We start from the raw sequence: 10,422 nt of genomic DNA, 5'->3' as shown, positions 1-10,422 counted from the left end.
CTGGCCCATCCTTCCAAGCCTCTCCTCGGCCCGTTTCCTTTGCAACCTTCTGTTCATTTCTGCTGGTTCTGCTTTGTGTCAAAAGTGTCAGAGTAGGGGGACGAAGATGAGTTATGAGGTGGTGGATAGGAGGAATGTGCAAAAATAAACAGCTAAAGGTCCAGCAGTGACTGTTCCCCTGGTCAGATTCTAATTTGCTCTTGCTCCCCATGACATCCCCATTCGAAAATGGCAGCATCTTGTGCTAAATTCAGCTCCCTTCATGAAGCAGGTAATTAAGGATGGTCAAGGAGCTTCATCAACATAGAGAAACATAAATACTTGATACGAACCTTTTAGTAAGAACATGTATTTAGGCAGAGGTTGAAGTTTAATATGAGCTCAATATTCCTAATATATCTCCTTCTTTTACTATTCTATTAATATACCCAGTGCATCTGACTATTTGAGGCCTGTTGTAGGGTGTATGTATGTGTGTGTGTGTGTGTGTGTGTGTGTCTACAAAGCTTCAGAAAGCTAGACCTTGTTGCCCTGGCCGTGTAGCTCAGTGGCAGAGCGTTGGCCTGCAAATCGAAGGTCAAGGGTTTGATTCCCAGCCCCCTGTCTGGGTGCCTCTAGGAGGAGGCAACCATTCAATGTGTCTCTCTCACATCTCTCTCTCTCTCTCTCCTCCCTCCCTCCTTTCCACTCTCTCTAAAAATCAATGGAAAAATCATCCTCAGGCAAGGTGTAACAACAACAAAAGCAAGGAAAGAAAGAAAGCTAGACCTTGTAATTATTCATTAATCATTCATTATTTAAAAAGTAGATATTACTCACTGTTGATGTTCCATTCTTTTCTCTTCTTTGCATTTCCTGTAGGAACCTTTCCATCAGCCCCTGTTGACTAGGTGTAAATGTGTTTCCATCTGTGTCCCAGCAAAACCCCAACCTAACAGCTCACTTGCAATTGCTATTTTATTGTCTGTCACTTGTGCCCTGCAGCATGATGGCCTTTTTTTTTCTTAAGGTAAAATGAGCGATGTTTTGTCCACTCATATTTCTCTTTTAGCAGACATGTAGCAGGACATCTGGAACTCCTGTTGGAACTCCTCCATCATAAAGCCAACCCTCATGTCATGGCATGTAACAATCTTGAAAGCAAAATAAATCTTATTCTTAATTGTACAAAACACAACTTAATGTAGCAATAATGGGAACTGAAGCCACAAGCAATCATACATGACTTTCATCAGTTCAAAAGTATTTTATTGAGAAACTACTATGTTCTAATCATTAGTTGAGATTTGGAGGCATCTCATTTAGTAGGGATTGAGATCCACAGAAACTGGCAGGAAAGGAAAACGCTTTCTGGTGTTACTCCTTTGGATAAGCAGCCCCTGCCTTTTTCAAGCTCTTTAGAACAGGAATAACCTCATAAGGGGGCAGGCCACCAATATTGCCCTAGCAGCCTGCTCGCTCCCCCGATGTCTCAGATCACCCTGTTACCTTTGGGATCTGTCACAGCCTGAGTAAAGAAAGACACCAGGAGGAAGAAGGATTCAGGCACAGAATAGAGAATCATGCCACCAAGATGTCACCCAAGTCCCCGTTTTGCCCATTCTTTCCTCATTTCCTTTGTACATTTCTCCTTACTCTCTAGTAGGTTTTTCATCTTACAGCATCTCCAAAGATTCAGTCCATCTCCCCTGCCAACAACATCCTTAAAATTTATAAAGTTTGCCAATAAAGCCACAAGTAAGATTAGATCATAACAGCATGTCTACTTGATCTTTGTTGGGGTCTATTTTATGATCTTTTAGAGCTTGTAGTATTGGGATTTGACTTGTAATAGCCCTGAAAAGTGGCATCCGGTTCTGTTTTATATTTTAAGTTCCAGAACATTAGAGACCACAGTATGTGGTTTTGGTGGCCTGCTTTGAGTGACATGGGCACTTCGGTGCTAAATATATGCTATCTGAGGGTACAGTCCATGGGAAACTGGCTTAGATAATCTTTCCACCCACTGTGTAGGGTAAAGGTACTTTTACTCACTGTTAACATATTGAATACTCAATACCTGTTTGACTGTTTTTTTGTAGTTACATTCAATCCATTGAGCACTTACAATGCAGTGGGGTCTGCCAGGTGCTGAACGTGAACCAGTGGAAATGGCCTGGATTCTGCACTCAGGGTGCCTGGCTCAGTGTGGAGTCAGTTACAGGTGCTCGGACACCACAACGCCAGGCAGAGTGTGGCAAGTGCCACGGAAATGTGTAAAGGACATGGGGTGGGAGTTCAGGGCTGGGACAGGCCAGATCAGCTGGTGTGAGGAGAGCCAGCTCTGTAGAGGAAGGGCCCACAGCCCCCATGCCGGCCTTCTGGTGAGAAGGGCCTGGTAGGGAAGGGCAGGGGAGGAAGGACTTGTCTGGTGATGTGATGCAGAGTGAGAAGAGGAGGCTCAGCTCTCAGTAACAATGATCATAACAACGGCCACTTATCGAACATGTGATAGGTATCGGGTGCTTCACTTCTCACACACGAATTCTAAGTGAATCCTCCTCCCCCATCTGCCCTAGACCCAGGGTTACAGCTGAGGGCGCTGAGGCCGAAGTCACCCGCTGCTGCAGGTCAGAGCTGGGCCTTAGCCTGTATGCCACACCCCTCTCCCCCTTTCTTCACTGCACTGTGTTCCTGAGTGACTTTGAGAAGGGTGACATCTGAGAGACTCAGAAAAAGGACTTGCTTTTAGAACACTGCCAGGGTATTATACCTGTTTATTTACATGTCTAGTCCATTCACTCTTGTACTGATTCTCCTCAGTAGGTTAGTTCTGCAGTGTGTCGGGCAGCAGAGTCCTGGCCTGGCGGCGTATCTGCACACTGAACCAGACACAGTGTTTGTAACTGAAAGCGCTTGCACCCGCCCTGCCCTTGCGCACAGCTCATCTCCTGGGCAATGTCAGCTGACAAAACCTTCCCCAACTCCCCTTCCGTTCCCAGGGGAGCGTGTGAGGCCTCCAGGTCCCTGGACTCCTCAGTGTGTTTTACAGTTTCATGAGGGCCGCAGCTCTGCCAGGTAGAGCCTGGCTGCTCATCCCCAGCGCCTGGGATCTAGCACATTCCCTCAGCATCGCCGCGTAACCCGCCTCTCCCACTGGACGGGGCTCCTGGAGGGTGGAACTGTTTCCCATTTAGCTGGACACCTGGGGTCTGGGCGCAGGGTTTGGCACGTTGGGCTTTCCACACCTGTTTGCTGAGTGAATAAACAAACGTGTTCGGCGAGGTCAGGGCGAGCCCTCGGAGAGGACGGCTTGCAGGCTGTGTGGTTCCGAGCCTCTGGAACCTTGGAGAAATTCAGGCCACGGGATAGGACTCTACAAGCAAATATTGAGAGAGTAGCTGAACCACTGAAGGAAAGCGGGTGATTCAACACGAGCTGGGGCATCGCAGGACGTCCGGGGGAGGCGCGCACATGGAAACAGTTGCGATTTTTTTAGGTTTAGATCAGGTAGCTGCCGCCACAGCTGCAGCGCAGGGAGGGGCCGTGTCTTCCGGACACCAGGTAGTCAGTGCTGCACTGAGTGCACGTGCGGGGAACACAGCGAACTTGAACCCACGCTACTCACGCTGCGAGGAGGGGCGGCCAAGGGCGCTGATATTCCGGGTTCTTATCCCGGCGCCCTCTTCTGTGCAGCTTCCTGTCCCTGCCCAAAGGTGAGCGGAGGGGTTTGCTTATTCTCATCCTAAACACAGGATTTGTTCTCAGAGAAATAAAACCACCACCCAGTGCCATTCGAACACGAAGTCTCCAATGTGGGACTTGAAAGAGTTGGATGGACCCTCTTCATGTTAGGCTCTAAGTGCGGCCCTGCCGTGGTGTCCCGTCCTCCTTCTGCCCATCCCCGCGGGCTGCCGGGGAAACCCCCGCTCATTTCATCTCAGGAAAGAGACAGCATTTCAGACTTTCTTGGGCATTTTACCTCCTCCGCTCTCAGGCCTCATACTGGCTTTTCATTGGCCAAAGGGCCTCTCTACTGGGAGGGGGTTTGTCCAGCCCCGCTGGTCTCTCCCCACAGAGGCAGCACCTTCGCTGCCTTCCCCCTGCTTCTCGGCTCCGGGCCTCTCATTCTGCGCACCCTGCTGCTGATCTGTGCTCTTTAACAAGTGGCCTCTTGATCTTTCTCCAATTCTCTTGCTTCTTGATATTGAAACTATTAAAAAAAACAACACTGGTTTGAGGCCACATGGAAAGCTACTAGAGTAAGCCATATGCCTTTGCTGAGTAATCATACATAGAAAGGGGGATTGTTTTATGGCAGAAGTGCTGACATGCTGGCCTGGGGATCATGGATGATGACATGCTCACCTTCCAAACCACGCCCCGCCATGGAGAGGGGCCACGAGGGCCCCCATGTCACTGAGGTATTCTCCTGTCACGGAGCTTACCAACAGGGCTAGATAATAATTATTTACCTATCTGCCTCTCTTAAACTCTATTTTTTCCTTCCTTGCCAAGTATAGTGTCTGGCCTATAATAGGTGTTAGTCAACTGTGTAGCAGAGTTGTTAACTCATGTCATGCATCGCATGATTTAATGGGTAAACAAAATTCAATGACTTGGGTTTATAAATGACCTCATTTATCATGCTTCTATCCAATGGCTAATGGGAAAATTTTAACTGAATGTCTGATCTGAGTTAAATCTTAGTCCACATCTGATCATTTAAATTCTTTCTTCAGGTAGTGTTTTGTTTCTCTGGTACAACTGCTCAGCCTCTTAGCTAGTCTTCCCTTCCCCCTGCTTCTTTCTCCAAGATAGTACCTGCTGTTTGGGGGAGGGGCCTGTGGCTTATCTGTCCCCTGAACTTCTGGAACACTAGAGCATACCCTCTGACAGGCACCGGCCTTTGGTGTAAAGTCCCTCATCGGCTGGCTGTTGCCTGCCCTGTTTACCCCTGAGTCTGAAGTGACACCACTGGCTGGCAGAGTCATGGGCTGCCCTTTTGCGATGTGCAGTGATCCTGGCAGGGTCCCTAGTTAACGCTACCTCTCTTATGTCCTATTGTCTGCAGATGTCTTAGTAACCTCCCTGGGAAAACTCATTGATTGCAATTCCTAAGATTCAGTTTTTGGACCTTTTGTTAATGTTCCCCATAATATCTTCTTACTCACAGTCGTCAGTCTCTCTCCTAAAGTTCACCACAGGAAACATTTTGTCCAGCCTTACATTATGTGAGTTTGGATTATGAAAACCAAACGTACTGATTACCAGTATGTTTTAAAAATTTGGATGTGCCTCCCCCACAAATGTTGCTGTGCCTGCCCTCACTGAGCATCCTGCTAGAGAAAGTCACCCATCAATAGCATGCCCCCAATGGTGTTTCCGTGTAAGTAATACCAAACTCTTCCTGTTCCCAGGGGAAAGGGTTTTACCAAACATTCCCAATAAAATCTAGTAAATAGATGTGTGAGTCATTTCATTGAGGCCTCTGAAGAACGGATTAATGAATAAAGACTCTTTATGAGTCATCTTGTTATGTTTCTGGACAAGAACCATCTAAAAGCAGTTTCCACAAAGGCAACCTGAGATTTGTCAAGCATTTCCTCTTCCTTTGGAACTTGGATTAGATGAAGTTCATGGCCCTGGAATACACGATGCTGTGGTTGAACATTTGCTCCTGGCCCCATTGTTGCATTTTCATTTTTGGATTTCCTATCTTGTTGTAGGTCCAGAGTCACCTCAGCAAGGGCTCCAGACAAATTGGACCCTGTGCCAAGCAGATTGGAATCATAAGACCAGGAGAAATGGCCTTCGAAATTTAGAGAACTGAGGAATACAACAAGAACAAATTTAAAAAGATCCCAGCTGGTGTTGCTCAGTGGTTGAGCATTGACCCATGCACCAAGAGATTACTGTTTCGATTCTCGATCTAATTAGATAACGGGCACACATATTCTCACTATACAGGTAAAAACAATTTATCTGTCTTGTTCATTTTTATATCCCCAATGCCCAGCACAGTGTTAAGTCATATTTATTGCATTAATGAATGAAGGATATTTGACTGAAAAGGTAGTAGGTTTTCCATTGTTTCAATGCCAGATGTTGAAGTGACTTCAAAGTGCCTAGGGGTATACATAGGAATTCCCTACATATACATACAAAGAAGAGAAGTAATATCTGAGAGAGAGAGAGAGAGAGAGAGAGAGAGAGAGAGAGAGAGGACATTGGGAGAAAATAATAAAGAAGAAAATGTTCTTTTTGTATTTTCAGCTTTACATTTTTGCTTCACTTTTTCCCTAACTCCCCTCCCTTAATGACGCATCTCTTTCTACCCTCCCATTTCCCAGGGCCCATGTTTTTCATCTGTTTCTTTTCTAGTGAAATCTATTAATAGCAGAGTAACTGATAAACTCACTCATACTAAAGTCTGAGTGGCTGCTTCCATTTTTTGAATGAGCTCTCTAAATGAAACATATTTGTATTGTAATCTATCTATATATATAAAAGCCTAAGCAACCTTTATGACTGAACGACTGGAATGACCGGTCGACCAGTTGCTATGATGCTCACTGACCACCAGGGGGAAGATGCTCAATGCAGGAGCTTCCCCCTGGTGGTCAGTGTACTCCCAAAGCCAACCTCCCGCAGCCCCTCTTCCTTCCCTGCCCCCCTTACCCCCCAGCTGGCCAACTTCCCATGGTTCCTCCCCCAGCCGGCAGGCCCCCGATAGGCCTCCATCGCCGGCCAGGCCTCTAGTAGAGGATAAAGGGATGGGTTACAATCTGTGCAGTCCCAGAATTAAGGAATGCCATAGATAAATGAGAGGGGTGGGAAGAGGAGACATTCAGGTAGAAATGACCCTGCTTAAAAAACAAGAATTGTTCCTCTTCAGAATAGAATAACTGCTCATGTAGGAGATGTTGTGTAGGAACACCCATATCTTTTCTTCATTTTTACATGCCCTAAATAAGCTCAATGTCTTTAAAAGAGAGAGATACAGGACAGAGACAGAGACAGAGACACAAAGGAAATGAGACAGAGAGAGAGAAGCAAGCAATACAGGAATCTGAGATGATTAATCCAATTGAAAAATCATGTCAGAATCTCAAACCCTCAGGGGAGGGTTCTGCTCTCTTTTCAAAGGAGAAGGCAACCAGGCCTGCATGATCGAGGCAGGAGAGGCCCTGGTGGCTATGTGACAGTCACACGGTTGGACTGTCTCGGTCTGGGCTCAGCACATTTGCCCCACCTTGGTCTGCTCAGATGGTCAGACTGACACTTTAGGTCAATCTTTGGCTTATCCTTTATTCTCCAGGGAAAAACTGCCAAGTCAAGTTGCCCTCTTGGTTCTGAAGGAAATTGCTTGGTCCAGATGGCAATCGACCACCCAAGCAGTATTTATTGAGCCTTTCCTACACCCAAGATCCTCGAGCAGAGCCTGCACGTTGTGCAAAGTTAAGGAAAAGAAGTGAGCTATCTAGCTGAGGAATGAAGACATGGGCATGTACAGGTAGGAACAGAATTGAGGACCCTCACCCCCATTGAGGAAAAGATCTCATCACCATTACTATCCTTAGAAAGCAAGAGAATTTCATTGTGCCAAAGACTGTGCTAAATAGTTGAAGAAAAATGGTCCCAGATTCCATTCATTCTCAGCTCAGATTTTGCATGTTACCACAATTTACTTTCATATTATCCAAATGAGCACACATTGTATTGTTGACCCATTATGAACCCACAACGTTCCATGTGAAGCAAAAGAGAAAAAGGTGGACATTCCATAGTGGGGGATCAGGGGTGATGAAAGTAATCAGAGACAGAATTCAGAGGAAACTTCTTTTGAGTCTGTTCTATTGCAAAGCCATACCCTCCCAGAATGATTTGGATGCCTATACTAAAAGGAACTCCAGGAGTGACACAGTCTCCCTATACCCTACTGTCCTGCTTGAAATCTTTTCTTCTCTGAGGATATGATTCTAATCTTTGTCATGGCCTACCGGATCCAGCCTCATCCTGTGCCACACTCACCATTATTTTTAGCATGTCAGCCACTCGGGCCCTTTCAGTCCTTCAAATGCACCATGCTGCTCCAGACCATGGGATCTTTAAATGAGCTTTTTTGTTTTTTTCACCTGAAATGTCCTGCTCCCTCCATCTGCACCAGGATAACACCTTGCCTTTCTTCAGACTCAGCCCAGTCTTAACCTCCTAAGTGACCTCTCTGGCTATGGTTATAAGCTTTCATAGCATCAGGTACCTCTCCCAGTTACCAGGCATCACAGCTATAATTTAACATTTATTTTTGTGATTCTTTTTTGTTGTCATTAATCCTCACCCAAGGAGATTTTTTCCATTGACTTTTAGAGAGTGGAAGGAAGGGAGGGTGGGAGGTGTGGAGAGAGAAAGAGAGAGAGAGAGAGAAAAAAATATTGATGTGAGAGAGACTCATCGATTGGTCACTTCCCGAGCACACCCCAACCAGGTCTATGGGTCGAACCTGCAACCAACCAAGATACATGCCCTTGACTGGGAATTGAACCCATGATCCTTCGGTGCACAGGCCAACGCTCTAACCACTGAGAACACTGGCCAGGGCTATTTTTGTGATTCTTACATTCTAGGTTGTAAGACCCATGATGGCAGAAACTGTGTTCTTTCTTTTATTTTCACCATAACTCTGCTAACATAGCTCCTGGTGTATTGAAGGAATTTAAATATTTACTGAATGAATAAATAAATGAAGGTATTTACAGTCTAAGTGAGGCACACAATGGCTATGCACAATAAACTTGCAATTTCAGAGTGATTTCAAAATATTTAATAATCAGCATGGTAAAATCATCAGCCAATCAGAACTGATCCTGGTGTGGCGTCCCTGTGTGAGCCGGGGAGTATCAGCCCTGAACTAACTGATCTGTGAAAGTGCTTTCGCCCATCAATCCACGATAAAGCAATGTGTTTCAGTGATTGCAAAATCTCAATCCACAAAATCCAGAGAAGCAAAAACTGTACAACTTTATTTTTTAAAAACTGAATTAATTTTATTTCTTGAGCCATTCTGTTGGTGGTAAAAACAACAACAACAACACAACTTAGTACCTTCAGTCCAACCAGGACTTTCCAGATTGATTCAGAGTTTTCCTGCCCTGCCTAAGTACCTGGGGATAGGTCTAAGTTCTAGGGGCTACCGTAGTGCCACATCTTCAAGGGATCAGACCACTGGTTGTCACCCTCATGATGGTGACTGCCAAGATGCTTCCGCTTCTACCAGGTTTGTTGTCTTCTCCCAATATTGGCATTGGCTGAGTTGATCGCATTTCTTCTGGTCTCTGTTAGTGTCTCCATACCAGTCAAGCTAGCCCTCTTCTGCCACAGTACTGACCCTCTCTCAGTTATCTGCTTTCCTCTCTCCAGGAAAAATAGAATGCTAATTTTGGATGCTTCACACTGGGGACTGAGGAAACTTTGTAAGGTTTGTTTAGACCTTCCCAATGTAGATTGGCCATGCTGCCATTTTTGCCTTACTGCTACTCTTTCCCACCAGCATGAGAAAGCCTTGCCACCAAACCTGGCTCCCCTGAGATAGAATCACAGTTTGCCTCTACAATCCCTGCCTTACCTAAGGGTTCTTTCATTTCCTGCCTCCGCTTAGGTCTTCTCCCTGCCTGCCCCACTTGGTCTGGATGACTCCTTTGGAGTGCAAAACTCCATTCTCATCTGATCATTTATTCTATTAACTATGTCATTTATGGCATAAATTCTATGCCCTAAGTCTTTTAAGACCTTGTTTTTTGAGACTCAAATACTTTTTGTATCTTATCTCTGCTAAGAGACTCAAGGTCCTTTTGAAACCCAAAAGCTGAGTGTGCCTTTATTGTTCTCCCTACATTTCTGCTCTAGCCTCTTGGCCCTGAAGACAGTGAAAAGAGCTTCTTACTGTTGTCTGATTGGATTGGAGACCACAGAAAATACCAGAGAGAGGAAAACACAGACAAACTCATTTGAGAAGATGACACCTTCACACCATGATGGTGTTGATAATTGCTTGCTTAATAAATACATAGTAAATGCTAACCAAAAACAACAAACCAACAAAAACACATTTAAATTAGTATATGAAAGGTCAGCAGTGCTTTGAAGCAACTTTTACAAAAAATTCTAATTCTACTACTTATATTGAATGTAAGTTTCCACATATGTGTTCTCATTTAATCTCCTTTAATCTCTTTTTTAATCTGATGTTTTTAGAGGAGAAAATTGAAGCCCAAAGAAGAGGTCATGCTAAAGGGGCAGATTAACAACAAGGCCCCAGATTTCCTGGCTCCCAGTCCAGAACTCTCTCCAGGACATCGTGAAAATGGAGAGGGGCAGAAGACAAGATGAGCTGGAGTCAAAAGTTGTTATGCTGGGGCTGTGTCCTTGGCTGGGCTGGCCTGC

This window comes from Myotis lucifugus, unplaced genomic scaffold, assembly GCF_000147115.1.
Source record: "Myotis lucifugus unplaced genomic scaffold, Myoluc2.0 scaffold_227, whole genome shotgun sequence".
Classification (NCBI taxonomy): domain Eukaryota; kingdom Metazoa; phylum Chordata; class Mammalia; order Chiroptera; family Vespertilionidae; genus Myotis; species Myotis lucifugus.
The sequence above is the reverse complement of the archived record's forward strand: the minus strand, read 5'-3'. Positions refer to the sequence as shown.